This window comes from Schistocerca serialis, chromosome 3 (assembly GCF_023864345.2).
Source record: "Schistocerca serialis cubense isolate TAMUIC-IGC-003099 chromosome 3, iqSchSeri2.2, whole genome shotgun sequence".
NCBI classification, from domain to species: Eukaryota; Metazoa; Arthropoda; class Insecta; order Orthoptera; family Acrididae; genus Schistocerca; species Schistocerca serialis.
In genome coordinates this window covers 9835772-9849109 of record NC_064640.1, presented here as the reverse complement: position 1 = coordinate 9849109, position 13338 = coordinate 9835772, and the positions used below count along the sequence as shown (strand labels likewise).

Genomic DNA, 13338 nt, shown 5'->3' with positions numbered 1-13338 from the left:
GACGACGTTACAAGAAACAATGCAAAAGTGCCTTGTCGAGCTTGAAAACGTCGCTCGCCTACACAAGGAAAACTTTGAGCTCTCCCTCCGGCTCCACGAAACTCAGCTCCAGCTCTCCGATGCAGCAAAGGAATTACAGACACTACAGCAAGGACAAAGCAAGGTCAGTAAATGCGCCGAATCTGCTTGCAGTCCCAGAAATCGAGCCTCCGTGTGCTTACCTCCCGCTACCCCTCGCAACTGTGCTATCAAGTCTGCTATAACGTGCACTGACAGTTCCGCAGGGCCACACCCCCTAAACACGGCAGTGTTTGACACTCAGCCGGACACAAGTGCGCATGCACAACGAGTGTCACGTGTTCCCGAACTGACTGCTCCTATCCCGCCTCTTGTGGACAGCATCTCAAACTACGCAACCTTGGCTCCTGCGCGCCGCTGTGCAACTGCCACTGAAAATACAAACAGTGCACTCACGCCAAGCGCTTCCCCCATGACCGTGCTCTTAGACAATGGACTCACTAACGGCTCACGAACTCTACCGAGCTCACTTGACCATAATGCCACTGCTTCGGGCCGGCGGCCGTCTTGTTGCGTTAACTCCTGGGACACTTTTCCGCCTCGGCTCCTGTTGGATCCGCTGAGTGGCTCTGAACACCACGACCACGCTTCGCCTGCACCGCCCACCACACTTTCTAAACAAACCGCCTCCCGCGCTGCCAGCAACATTTCTGTCATCACCACTGGCACGGTTCACAAGCTTCGCCTCACGCCATGTCCCCCGATCTCTAGTAAACCATGTCGACTTTATCCCGAGCGCCTCTCTGACCTTAAAAATCAGATCTCTGAACTACTAAGCTCCGGTGTCACTGAACCCTCTGCCAATAGCTGGTCTACGCCCATACATATGACACCCAAGAAAGACGGGTCCTGGCGCATGTGCGGAGACTACTGTCGACTAAATGCTAGAACAATTATGGACACCTACACCATACCCAACATTGCCGACTTTACCTGTTCCCTCGCATGTGTGATCATGTTCTCTGTCATTGATTGCAAACGGGCCTACCACCAGATCCCCATGGCACCTGAAGACATCAAGAAGACAGCAATCACAACCCCAGTCGGGTTATTTCAGTTTCGATTCATGCCCTTCGGTTTGAAAAACACAACCCGGACCTGGCAACGCTTCATCAACGAAGTGATATTCGACCTAAAATTCTGCTTTGCATATCTTGATGACATTCTTGTGTTCAGCTCCTCCATCGAGGACAACATTCGACATGTGCAAACTGTTATGAACACTCTCGCGGCAGCAGGCATCGAGAGCAACCAGGACAAATTGCAGCTACATCAATGCACTGTCACTTTTCTTGGTTTTTGGATCTCTGCCGACAGTATTTCGCTGCCCCCCCTGAGAAAGTACAAACAATACTGAACCTACCCAGACCTTCGTCATTCAAAGAGCTCCAGTGCTTTCTGGGGACTGTTAATTATTATCACCTCAGGCTGCGGAGATTCAGGCTCCACTGACAGATGCCTTGGCAGGCACCAAGACTTCTGGATCTCGGCCCGTTCCATAGACCCCTGCTATGACTGACTCTTTCACTGCCCTCAGAAATCTTCTTGCCGAGGCCTGCACCATTGTGCATCCTCATCCCAATGCGCAGCTTTTCATCACCACAGACGCGAGCAATACTGCCATTGGCGTGGTCCTTAGCCAGACAATCAATGGCCAAACTTCGCCTCTGCAGTTCTTCTCGCGCAATCTCACCAATGCACAACGGAAATATTTCGCGTTTGACAAGGAGTTGCTTGCGGTCTACGAAGTGATTAAGCATTTTAAAACAGATGTTGAGGGACACCCTTTCCATGTTTTAAAGGACCACAAACCCCTGGCTGCGGCCATTACAAACCCGCCAGCTGACCCGCCTCCTCACCACTTCAGATACATGGGCTTCATATCTCAGTTCACCACCAATGTCAGACACATAAAGGGTGCTGACAATGTAGTTGCTGATTTCCTTTCACAAGTCGACGCCGTCCATTCGCTGTTAGACCTCTCTGAACTGCCTAACCTCCAACCCGCCGACGAGAAAACACAAAACCTGATTTCAGACTCTACTTTTTCACTACACTTCATCCGCAGCACCTTCCCTGGCATCTTTGGTGAGATCTGGTGTGACGACAGTACGGGCGTGTTACACCCCCTCATCCCAACCAAGCTGAGTCGAGCTGTCTTCAACACACTGCATAATTTAGCCCACCCCAGTGTTCGTGCGTCCGCCCACCTTGTAGCAGAGCGCTTTGTGTGGAGAAATGTCAACAAGGACTGCCAGCAATGGGCACGCTCCTGCGTCGCGTGCCAACGCTGCAAAGTACACAAGCACCCTTCACCCCCCCCCCACCCCCGGCTCCTTTTTGATCCCTCCTGGGCGCTTCCAGCATATTCATATTGACATTGTTGGCGCTCTCTCCTCCTCTGACGGCAATCATTATGTTCTCTCATCTATCGACCGAACAACTCGCTGGGTCGAGGTTGCCCCTCCCCAATATTACGGCAGAAACTGTTGTTCAAGCTTTCGTCGAGTCATAGGTATCGCGTTTCGGATGTCCAGCTATCATCACGACTGACCAAGGCAGACAATTTGAGTTGGCCCTGTTCAACGGGATTTGTAACATTTGCGGCATCTGGTGCGTCCATACCACAGCATATCATCCGCAAAGTAATGGGCTCATTCTCAAGGCGGCTCTCTGATGCAACAATTCTCTATGGACGGAGGCCCTTCCCCTTGTGCTACTTGGCATTCGTGCGATCTATAAGGAAGACCTCAAAAGCACAATAGCCGAGTTCGTATACAGCTAGAACATTGTTCTCCCTGGCGAACTTGTGAGCCCTTCCGCTTCTCTCCCTCAGTCTGATTTAATTTCCTTTGTGGACCGCGTCAGACGCTACTTCGTCCTGCCAACCATTCCTGCCCTAAGGTTCACGTCCCGAAATCTCTGGACAATTGCGAGTACGTCATGCTCCGAGATAACACTGTCCGTGCTCCCCTCCAACCTCCATATCCCGGCCCGTACCCAGTTCTCTGGCACTCAGCCAACACCCATGACATCCAGATGAAAGATTCAGCTGTCACAGTCTCTCTCAACAGACTTAAGCCTGTTCATGTCGAGCCTCCTTCTACCCCCCTTCAGGGCACGACCACGCCACTCACTGTCGTGACTCACGACTGGTGTCATCTTTCTATGAATAGAGCGTAGGAAAATTGGTTTACCACTATGACAAATAACTGAACAGTAGTGGCAACTATTTAGAAAAACAGTTTAAGAAATGCTTTTCTTGTAAAAATACATTTTGTTCGAAAAAAACGTTTTTATCAGTTTTTTTTCCAACTGTGTCTTAATTCCCAGAGATGTCTTTTATAACATTCCAGTGTGCCTCTTAATGGTGTCAGTTGATCATCCCTTGCTCACAAATCCCAAGTTTGCCAAACCTGAATTCAACTGTGACCATCCAGGAGAACAAGCAGAGCTTAGTAATTAGGCACTGAGAATTATCCCCCTCACACGCATGTTCTGCATCAGACCAAATACACTGAGAGCGATTAAAATCCCACCAAGGCTAAAACAATGGAAGATCTCGTTTTTCCTCCTCAAAGTTACAAGGTGCCACAGGCAGTACTTGATGAACAGCAACGAAATTCAATCTGAATGCAATCAGGTACACAACAAAAATTGTGAGAAGTCAACAAAAAGCAGTTGGAGCAATTTTATTATTGAATATTTTACCAACAACAAATGGCACTGCAGAATAAATACAGGATACAAATTTATAAATTTCCTTTACTTCACGCCTATGGTCACAAATTTTTATGTCATCAGACTACCGGTTTTGTTGTATAACGACCATTTTCAGATCTGCAGTAAAACATGGGAAAAACATAAATACAACAAGCAGATTGTCTACAGCTTAAAACAATAATATAGACCGTGATGAAAAGTATTATTGACATACATGCGCATTTGCGCGCTTTAATTATGATGAGGCATGCCCTAATATACTGGAGCCATAGTGGCATCGTCAAATGCAAAACAAATCAGCGTCAGCATTGTCAAACATATATCAATAATAGTATACATAATAGTCATCTCGTCAGCAGCAATACTGTTCAAAACAAACTTTTGCCATACAGTAGCCACAAAATGTTTGTGTTGCAAATGTGGTTCAAATGGCTCTGAGCACTATGGGACTTAACTTCTGAGGTCATCAGTCCCCTAGAACTTAGAACTACTTAAACCTACTAACCTAAGGACATCACACACATCCATGCCTGAGGCAGGATTCGAACCTGCGACAGTAGCGGTCGCGCAGTTCCATACTGTAGCGCCTAGAACCACTCAGCCACTTCGGCCGGCCTGTTTGTGTTGAAAATTCGCCACATGTCGCTAATGTAAGCGTACACATATTCTTAAATGATAATTGTGCGATGTAAAATAAAGGGGGGATACAATCAGTGAATTTTTTTTTTTTCCTTTATTGTATTTCAATTCCCCATCGGGGCGGGCTGGCAGCAGCATATGCGCTGCTCTTCAGCCGAAAGACATAGAACAAAACAATAGAAGACATTTAAAAACAGCAAAGGAGAGAAGAAGGCGAACATAGATATAAAAAAGGGAGAACATCATGGAAGGCAAAAAAAAAAAAAAAAAAAAAAAAAAAAAAAAAAATCGGTGTGACTGTAAAATGGATAGAAAAAACTGTTTAAAAGTAGCACACACAAAGAGCCTCACACTGCGACGATTAAAAGAACACAAGGCACAGTATGACTGGAGCATAAAGGTGTTGACAGATGGCATAGCACACAACGTAACACTGACGGCGAACCCCAAGGCAGTACACAATTAAAATCACACCTCTTGACGCACACGAGAAACAGCACTAAGCACAACACTGATGTGGCACACTGATGATGATCAATACAGAGGATCTGCCAGGTTCAAGGAGATGAGGGAGACCTGAAGAAGGGAGGGAGGGGAAGAGATGGGGGAGGGGAATGGGGGGCGCGCGGAAGAGGGCCAGGTAGGGAGGGATGTGGGAAGGAGAGAGGCAAGTATGGGGTGCAGGGTCTCAGGGGAGGGGAGGATGGAGGAAAATCCGCTCCGGGACAAGGAGGAAAGAGGAGAAGGGGGCCCTGGGGAGGGGGGGGGGGGAACAAGGCCGGGTTATAGTTGAAAGGAAGGGTATATGTCACGGCGAAGTTCGTCATCTGGGAGGGGGAGGCGTTGGAAATTGCCCTGATGAAGGAGATGGAGGGTGTGGAGGTGGAAAGAGGGAGGGATACATCGATAGAGGCGCGGCAACGGGCCGGGGGTGGAGAGGAAGGAGGAAACCAGAGGGTGGGGGGGAACAATCAGTGAAGTCTGTAACGGGCTTATAAGGTGAGGCATTACAGTAACAAAATGCAATGAAATAAAACACACCCATAGTTAATTCTTTACAAGGAAAAAGTTAAGAGACAGCAATTGACATACGCTCATGGGGCGATTTTATAGATAATGACATAAATAATAAACAGCTTTCCGAGTACACAGAGTAATATAAAAATAACAAAACAAATAGCTAAAGAAACCCGATGAATGAAAACACAGTGCTCCACGTAATCAGCACCCTCTGTTGGCGCTAACGCCAGAACGCCGAACACCGCATAGGCAAAAAATGGTTAGAGGAATGTGACCGCTAGAGGGCCCCTCGTACCCCGCAGCACGCCCTTCCAAGAAAAGAATGATAAAACCCTGTCCAGTGCATGAGCAAGATTACCTAGTTAATGAAGTATATTATATAAACAGAGAAGAACAAGAAAACACTAGAATTACGCGCACAACGTAAGAAAATGAAGTAAATACATAAGGCACTCTGTCCTACCTGAAACTACCAGGAAGATAAATAAAACAGAGGCGTCATCTGATTAGCGTTGAACATTCTAGACAAAGCAAATTAGATGCTGGGCATGAAATCGCCCAGCCAATTTAGCACTTTTGTTGGCGCTTATTTTTACACTTTAAAAATTACAAGCTCTTCTAATAAATGAAGAACACGCATACTATTCTCAGTGTTCCCTAAGGAATGTCAGATTCAGATAAATGCTGACCCAAAGCAGTTTTATTCCGTGGCTGTGAATGTTCTTTAAACCTCATGTTCAAAGAGCGGCCTGTTTGAGCGATATAATACTTGTCACAGTTACCACAACCAATCCTATGTACTCTGCATCTATAAAATTTGTCATACGTCCTTTTGAGTTTACGTTTTACTTGCAGTTGTAGGATGGTGTTAACCTGAAAGCCACATCTCACATCAGTTTTCCTAAAACATTTTTCTATTTGCAGGGACATTCTGCCATTAATTTCATAGGACTGGTTTCGTTCCTTCTTTACCGACTCTGTGTGTGTGTCCTTTGATGTACCGACAACAGCCGGAAAACTGCGCGGGACGACGCGGCGCAGCGCGGTTCGCCGTCCACACTGAGCGTGCACAGCCGTTTTGCGCAGCGCGGCGCGGCGCGTTCATTGTGGACCCGCCCTTATGCGTTTCTTTAGCCGACTGTAAGGGCGCTGAGTTCTTCACATATTTTACTTTTGGCCAAAGGTAGACGAAGGAGCCGGTGTATCATGGAGGTGGAGGAGGCCTTTTTGTACCTGTGAGGATAGTAGAAACTGGCACTGATGATATTATCTTTACAAGAAGGTTTTCTGATAATCGAAAAATTATTTGTTGTGAACTTTCCTAATAGTAAGGTCAAGGTAGTTAATGTAGGTTTCTTTTTCAAATTCAGTAGTAAAAGATACTATTGGATGCATGCTACGTATTGCTTGGGCAAATGCGTTGACCTCACTGGTGTCGCCATCTATAAGTAATAAATCTTTTGCAGGAAAAATGAAGAGTCCATAACGACAACAATGCGAACTAGGTATTGAACTTCATTTCTGCCAAACAATTCCACCTGAAAATTAATGTTTATTAAATGCATTTCTTTGCAACAATACGACAGAATTTGCTTTATGCACGGGAAAAATTCTAAGTATATACAGCCGACTAATGGGTTTAAATATTCTCCATATTACAAAAGGCAGAACAGAAAGGCCACAGACATTTTGGTATCACTAAATTACTGAAAATATTGGGTGTTCCATACGTACACAAACAATGTTTCTAGCTCTGCAAAGGAACCAGCATACCTGCAGGCATGTTGTGATCACCATAAAACACTCCAGTTCGTTGCTCAGACAGTGTGGCACGTGACGAATTGGTTTTAAACTAGTATGAACTAGCATAATTATGAATGGCCTTGGAAATAAGTTCGAGAAAATAGCACTTCTGACTGGTGTGTCTGTAGCATCTACTAATAAAGCAGCTGCACAAATTGGAAGCTTGAAAAGTAGGAGAAGTTCATCAACTGACAATCTGAGATATTTCTGCTTCACTCCAGTACTGCAACTGGCTTTTTCTGTCTGTGTAAGATGGAGAAGTTGAAATGTTCTTTTTTTTCTGACGAAGTGTTGCTGCATTTATTAGGGTATGTGAACTCCAGTGGCGTAGCGTGGTTGTAAAGGTTGGGGAGACTCTGGAGTTATTATAGGGAGACAAAATAGTACAATAAACAATAATTTAAACAAATGAAACAAAATGCATCAAATAAAACAACAACAGCTACTACTAAAACTACCACCGCCACTGATGATAATAAAATAATACTAATGAAATAATAATACTAATAAAATAATAATAACTAACTTGGTCAAGAAACGATGACAAATTTGTAGAATTCCAGCAGCAAGAGAAGAAATACTTAATATTTTCTTGTACACAAGTGCAATGCGCCTGTCTTTTCTTTCCACGAATAAGTCCATAACTCGGTCTACAAAGATCTCATCACTGGATAGCTCTCCAAGTAGTGTCTTTTCTATTGCTAACGTGCTCAAACACGACAGTCGGAAGTTGGACATTGAATTCTTTAAATAATTCTTCACTCGTTTAAGAGCACTCATGCTTCGTTCACTGCTTGCTGTAGTTGCGGATAGGGTCAAAACCAAACGCAGGAACTTTGTTGTTTCTTCATAAACGGTGTCCAAATCATTGTTGGCAATGTACTTTAAGAGGATTCTTGGAGACAAGTGTTCTTTCTCATCAGCGTTTATGTTACATAGTTCATTTTCAAGTTGATCTTGTCTGAAAAAAGGGTACTTTTCTAATAAATGAAGCAGTTTCAACTTTGGGAATTCTTTTCGATAATTCGGGAAACAGTTTTCGTTCAAAAGTTCAACAAACTGAATTTGGGGAAAATCTTGAACCACCTTTCCATCTGAACAATTTGCAAATCCAGTATCTCGTAAGTTAGTGCCCTGAGAGATGTCTTGACTGTCACTGAATGATAATTTGCAATTCAAACACAAGCTGAATTTAATGCATTCATCAACGAATGTTTCCGTTCTTAATTGTCGTAAGTTTCTCAAAACAGTTCTTATTTCGTCGTGGCAAGCAGTTATACTGACAGATTTTGACTGAAGAACATTATAGAGATGATCAAAGCACCCTCGGTGGAAGCAAAGCAAGTAGATAAACGTAGGATCATCCATCCGTCGTTTCATTCCCACAGCACAGCTCAAAGATTCTGGATCCCACTGACAGTGTGTATCATCAAATATATAATTAAAAACACTATATAGCCCTGAGAAATGACTAGATGTTCTTGAAACTGCCCTGGAACGAAAGTTCCAGCTAGTGTTGCTTGCATGTCGCAGTTCAAATCCTTTCCCAGTTAGCAATACAGTTCGTTTTGATGATTTGCTGAAAAACTAATGGAATGCAGTAAGGTCACTTACAAACATGCGTACTTGTCGTACGATTTTGGAGGCGTGTAACAGTACCAAATTCAGTTGGTGTGCGTAACAATGAATAAACAGCGCATAGGGACAGAACTGCTTCACCAATTATTGTCCTCTTTCTCTGCCCGCCATTACTGAAGCGCCATCATATGTTTTTCTTTTCCTTCCACCCTCCATTCTTTCAATACTGCATGGATAATGATTGACAAACCTTCAGCAGTTCTATCTCCAGAATCATCGTAAAATCCAACGAATCTTTCCTTAATTTTGTCTGCATTACAGTACCTGAATATTATACTCATTTGACTCTTGCATGACACGCCTAATGTTTCATCAGCCTGAATCGAAATGAAATTGCAGTTCTGAATTTCATATTTTATTTTCTCATTAACTACCAGTTATCATTTCTATTACATAATTCTGTATATCTGGAGAAGTTCCTTTAAAGGTTGAAGATGATGCCAGATGGTCTCGGATTAACTGATCTCCTTGAGGTAGTAAATCCAACAATTCCAGACAGTTTTGTTGCTGGAGGATTCATCTTCTCGATGGCCGCGAAAGGCTAGTTCTTGTTTACAAAGAAATACAATTGCCTGAAAAAGACGAGCCAATACTCTCCTGCTGGATGCAACTTGTTTGTTGTATTTTATTGCTGTCAGACGAGCAGCTTCAGAATGGGCGTGCTCAATTCTACTTTTACCCAATAACTGAAATGATTCTTTGTTCTGCAGGTGACGTTTTGATATCCGATGCTTTTGTGCTTTCCTGTCAAAGTTTTTTTATTGTTCAAATGCCCTCATTGCATCATTCCTTTTCACCACCGAACAGAAAACATATATAACAATATAATCTGTTATTAACTGCATTCGCAGTCAGCCAAGCATACTTTTCGTACCAGGCTGTCTAAAAAGTGCGTTTTTGTTTGGCTTCACGTAAAACTACACTGATTGTAGGAGTAGCTCGTTTGTCCTTCAGTTCGTACTTTTCTTCGTACGTTAATGTAGAAAAAGGCGTTTTAATAAATATTCTGTAAGGTTGGCGACACAACGAAAATATGCACAAAAATCACACAAGAATGACTATGAACACAAACTGCGCGACTGATCACTTCCGTGTTAAAAGCCAGCATAGAAGCAGCAGAGACTAGTCTGGATACCTGCTAGCCAGTGCAGCGCACCGGCCTTCGTGGAAGAGAGAAAAGTGGAGGGGAGCCGAGAATGCCACTAACACTCAGGCGCACACAGTCAGGTAAGGGATGGGAAGGGAAGGGAAGGGAAGGGAAGGGAGGCAGAGACATAGCAGTCGAGTCTCAAGCAGGCAGATACACCAATACTCAGGGTGCGGCTACAAAATTGATGTCTCCACACATTTAGTGCTCTTAGTAGAAAGTTGTTTATAGTTTATGTTATGAATTACTATTATATCTTTTTAACGCAGGAATACAGGGGAGACTACGTCTCAAAGTCTCCCCTCACGCTAAGCCACTGGTGAACTCACAGAACGACTGGCATTAAAGTTCTGAAAATCCTCTTCAGTTACATCAAGCAGCTCAACAAGAGGTAAAAACAGGAGACCTGTGTGCAACACTAATTACTGGACTGAACTTTCTGCACCAAACCATATGTTCTGTGAGGTACAAAAATAATATACAGCAACACCCCCCCCCCCCCCCCCCCGGGAACTAATATAATCTGCAAACTTGCCTGAAAATTTATTCTTATTCTCATATAGCGTCAAGCATTCTACCTTACATTATGCTGTCACTCTGTGACTCAATAAATAGTTGTTGGTTTATCATGATAATGTCTTTTGTTGTCTTCAGAGGTAGAACACAAAGGGGTGACGAGTAGAACTTTCATGTGCTCACATTCAGTGACTGTTTTTTCGTGTAACTTCCCCATCCTCTTCCCCATCTAGACAGCTTCTCGAGCAGCAACAACTTAACCCTACACTGCATACTGTAGCATTTTTGCTACATGTAAGTTATTCGCTCGTAAATCTGTAGTAGACTTGGCCACTGTTTCGATACAGTGTATCGATACGTGGAACTGTTTCAGTGTTTCGGAACGGCTGTGGTTCACTGTTTCGAGTGGTGTTTCATTCCGCCCCCGTCTCGGATAACCGGACCAGATTCGATCTCGAGCCAGACACAGAAACTGTATCGTTGTTTCAAAATCTTGCTGTTTCAGTCCACCTGTGCTTGGAACGGACTAATTGTATCGAAACAGTGATGTTTCATTCCGCTCTGTGTCGGACGAGATTCGGGCTCGGTACAGGTACTGAAACACAATATACCACTTCGTGAAACACTTTCAAGAGTGTCGAAATCTTTTTGGCAAGCAATAGCATGAAGCTTAAGATATCCGAAAATAAAGCTTCGTTTCTAGCTGACGGTCCTATCCCGAAATGGCGTATCATCTGCTTTATAAACACTAACCAAACAATAAAACAACGCATACTACTCACATTCAAAATAATAAATATGTGAAAATCATTCAGTTCAATTACGCTATTTTTTATAACATACGCTTCTCTGTTCATGTACAGTAATCATATTAAGAAACGCAAGTAAGCCTACAACATTGTGAATAAAAAAAAAAAGGCGTAGAGTGACAGTTATTAAGACATATATACAAATTTGATGTAGGTATAATTGCAAGCAATCTGTTTGACATATCACTGATAGTGTAATGGTGAACGGGAAGGGCTGGGAAGCATGGTGAATTTATAGTAACGGTTCGAAACACCTTGAAAGACAAAATTTTTTCTGTTATATTTTGTTATTTATTCGAACTATTTGGCATTATTTGTAAGGCTATAGTCACTGTGCCTATTATCCACAATGATTCCCTTTGTGTGCATGGAAATTAGCAGGATGGGTATATTACCCATACTAACGGAATGTGGGAATCCCAGTAGCATATCCGTTGTTTCTGCAGTTTGCTCCCACCTCCAGTTCCGTTCGTGGTGGTTCTTCTGTCTTCAGCTATGGCTGTCCTCAGCCAATTGAAAAGTATGAAAGTCACACGACACGAAAGCAGCGCATTTGCTGCATGAAATACGAAACTGCCAGGACGCCTAAGTGATAGTTTCATACTTTCTGCGATATGATTAGCGCTCTCGCACCTCATTCGTGTTTATATGGACATACTTATACAGTAGACATTCAAGATGCTAAAATGTGTAGGTTTATTAAATTACAAAACAAACTGTTTCACTGTTTCGAAACAGCGTATCGAAACATTACATTGTACTGTTTCATTTGTTTTGAAACAGTTACGTGTTTCAGTTTGCCCATCTCTAATCTGTAGAATTCCAACAGATGGCAGCAGCACTTGTGTCAGAGTGTGTCCTTGACTTCTGTGAGCTTACGTATAACACCACAGTAGTGATGGACTAAACTGCGATTTTCCGACATCAGTGATTTCTGTGAATGCTACTTTTCAGTATCTGTTATTCTTAACTGTGATTTGTCGCAGTTAAGGAACCTAAGTCGCGTATCCCTCCGCCACTGCTATTTCTGTGACTTCTGCGACGTACCACCGTATGAAAAAGTTACATCTGTCCACACAGAAAATTGCATCTCAACAAACCTGTCATTGGTAACTATGTTTTACGTTTATTCTTCCGTTGGCTTTAATTTTGTATTAAAGTAACAACTGTGAGAATATTAATAGTGTAATTAATGTAAGTAGCCGCACAGTACCGTAATAGTTCGTGTTTAGAAAATGAATTCTAACATATTATGTTCATAGGTACCTGAACTACATTTCAGTCACTCAGTAAAGTGATAATTCAAAATATCATTGTCAACAGATCTGAAGAAATTGCCAGTCTTTAGACCGTTTTCGTCAGACGAGAGGTTAGTTTCTAAGCGTTTTGATGGACTTAATTACTTCAGTGAGATCGTTCCTGCGAATGTGATATAGCAAATGTGATATAGCAAATATTAGCAATCTACTCTGTCAATTATATTGCTAGTAATTAGTGACAGCAAAAATTGTTTAATAATCCTTGTGTTTTTGCAGACGCAGTTCTGACTGATTACTGGTTGTACATATCTATCCACATCAAGGCTGTTGAGAGAGACTCGTGAAGATTCAAGACAACTCTTAGAGGATTTGCAGTTTAAAAGTGAAATAATTATAAAATAAGTGTGTGACTGATTGAAGTGTTTTATTGAAGTTGTTGTGCGATTTTAAAGGAATAATAAATGTTAAATACATTGAGTGAGTAATAAAAATCTCATTTTCCACATGTTAAGCCGTCCTATACCCGTAATTTTCCGCCACTTATTTATTGGTAAACACTTGTTGGATACCGACGTGCCCCCCCCCCCCCCTTTCTCCACAATCTTGGTGTGACACTGACCTGTAACATATCCCGAAGTCTAAAATATGCATTTTGAGGCTGTTGATATGAAAGTGGGAAGTACAGATCTTCCAGTTAAATCAGGAA

General features: G+C 42.9%; 1 long non-coding RNA gene across 1 annotated transcript; it reads left to right on the top strand.

Moving 5' to 3' along the window:
• Positions 1 to 12237: 12237 nt before the first annotated feature.
• Positions 12238 to 13106, top strand: LOC126469665 (uncharacterized). Its single transcript, XR_007586043.1, has 3 exons — positions 12238 to 12482; positions 12636 to 12742; positions 12909 to 13106. It is a non-coding gene; the product is annotated as an uncharacterized LOC126469665 (long non-coding RNA).
• The last annotated feature ends 232 nt before the right edge of the window (positions 13107 to 13338 follow it).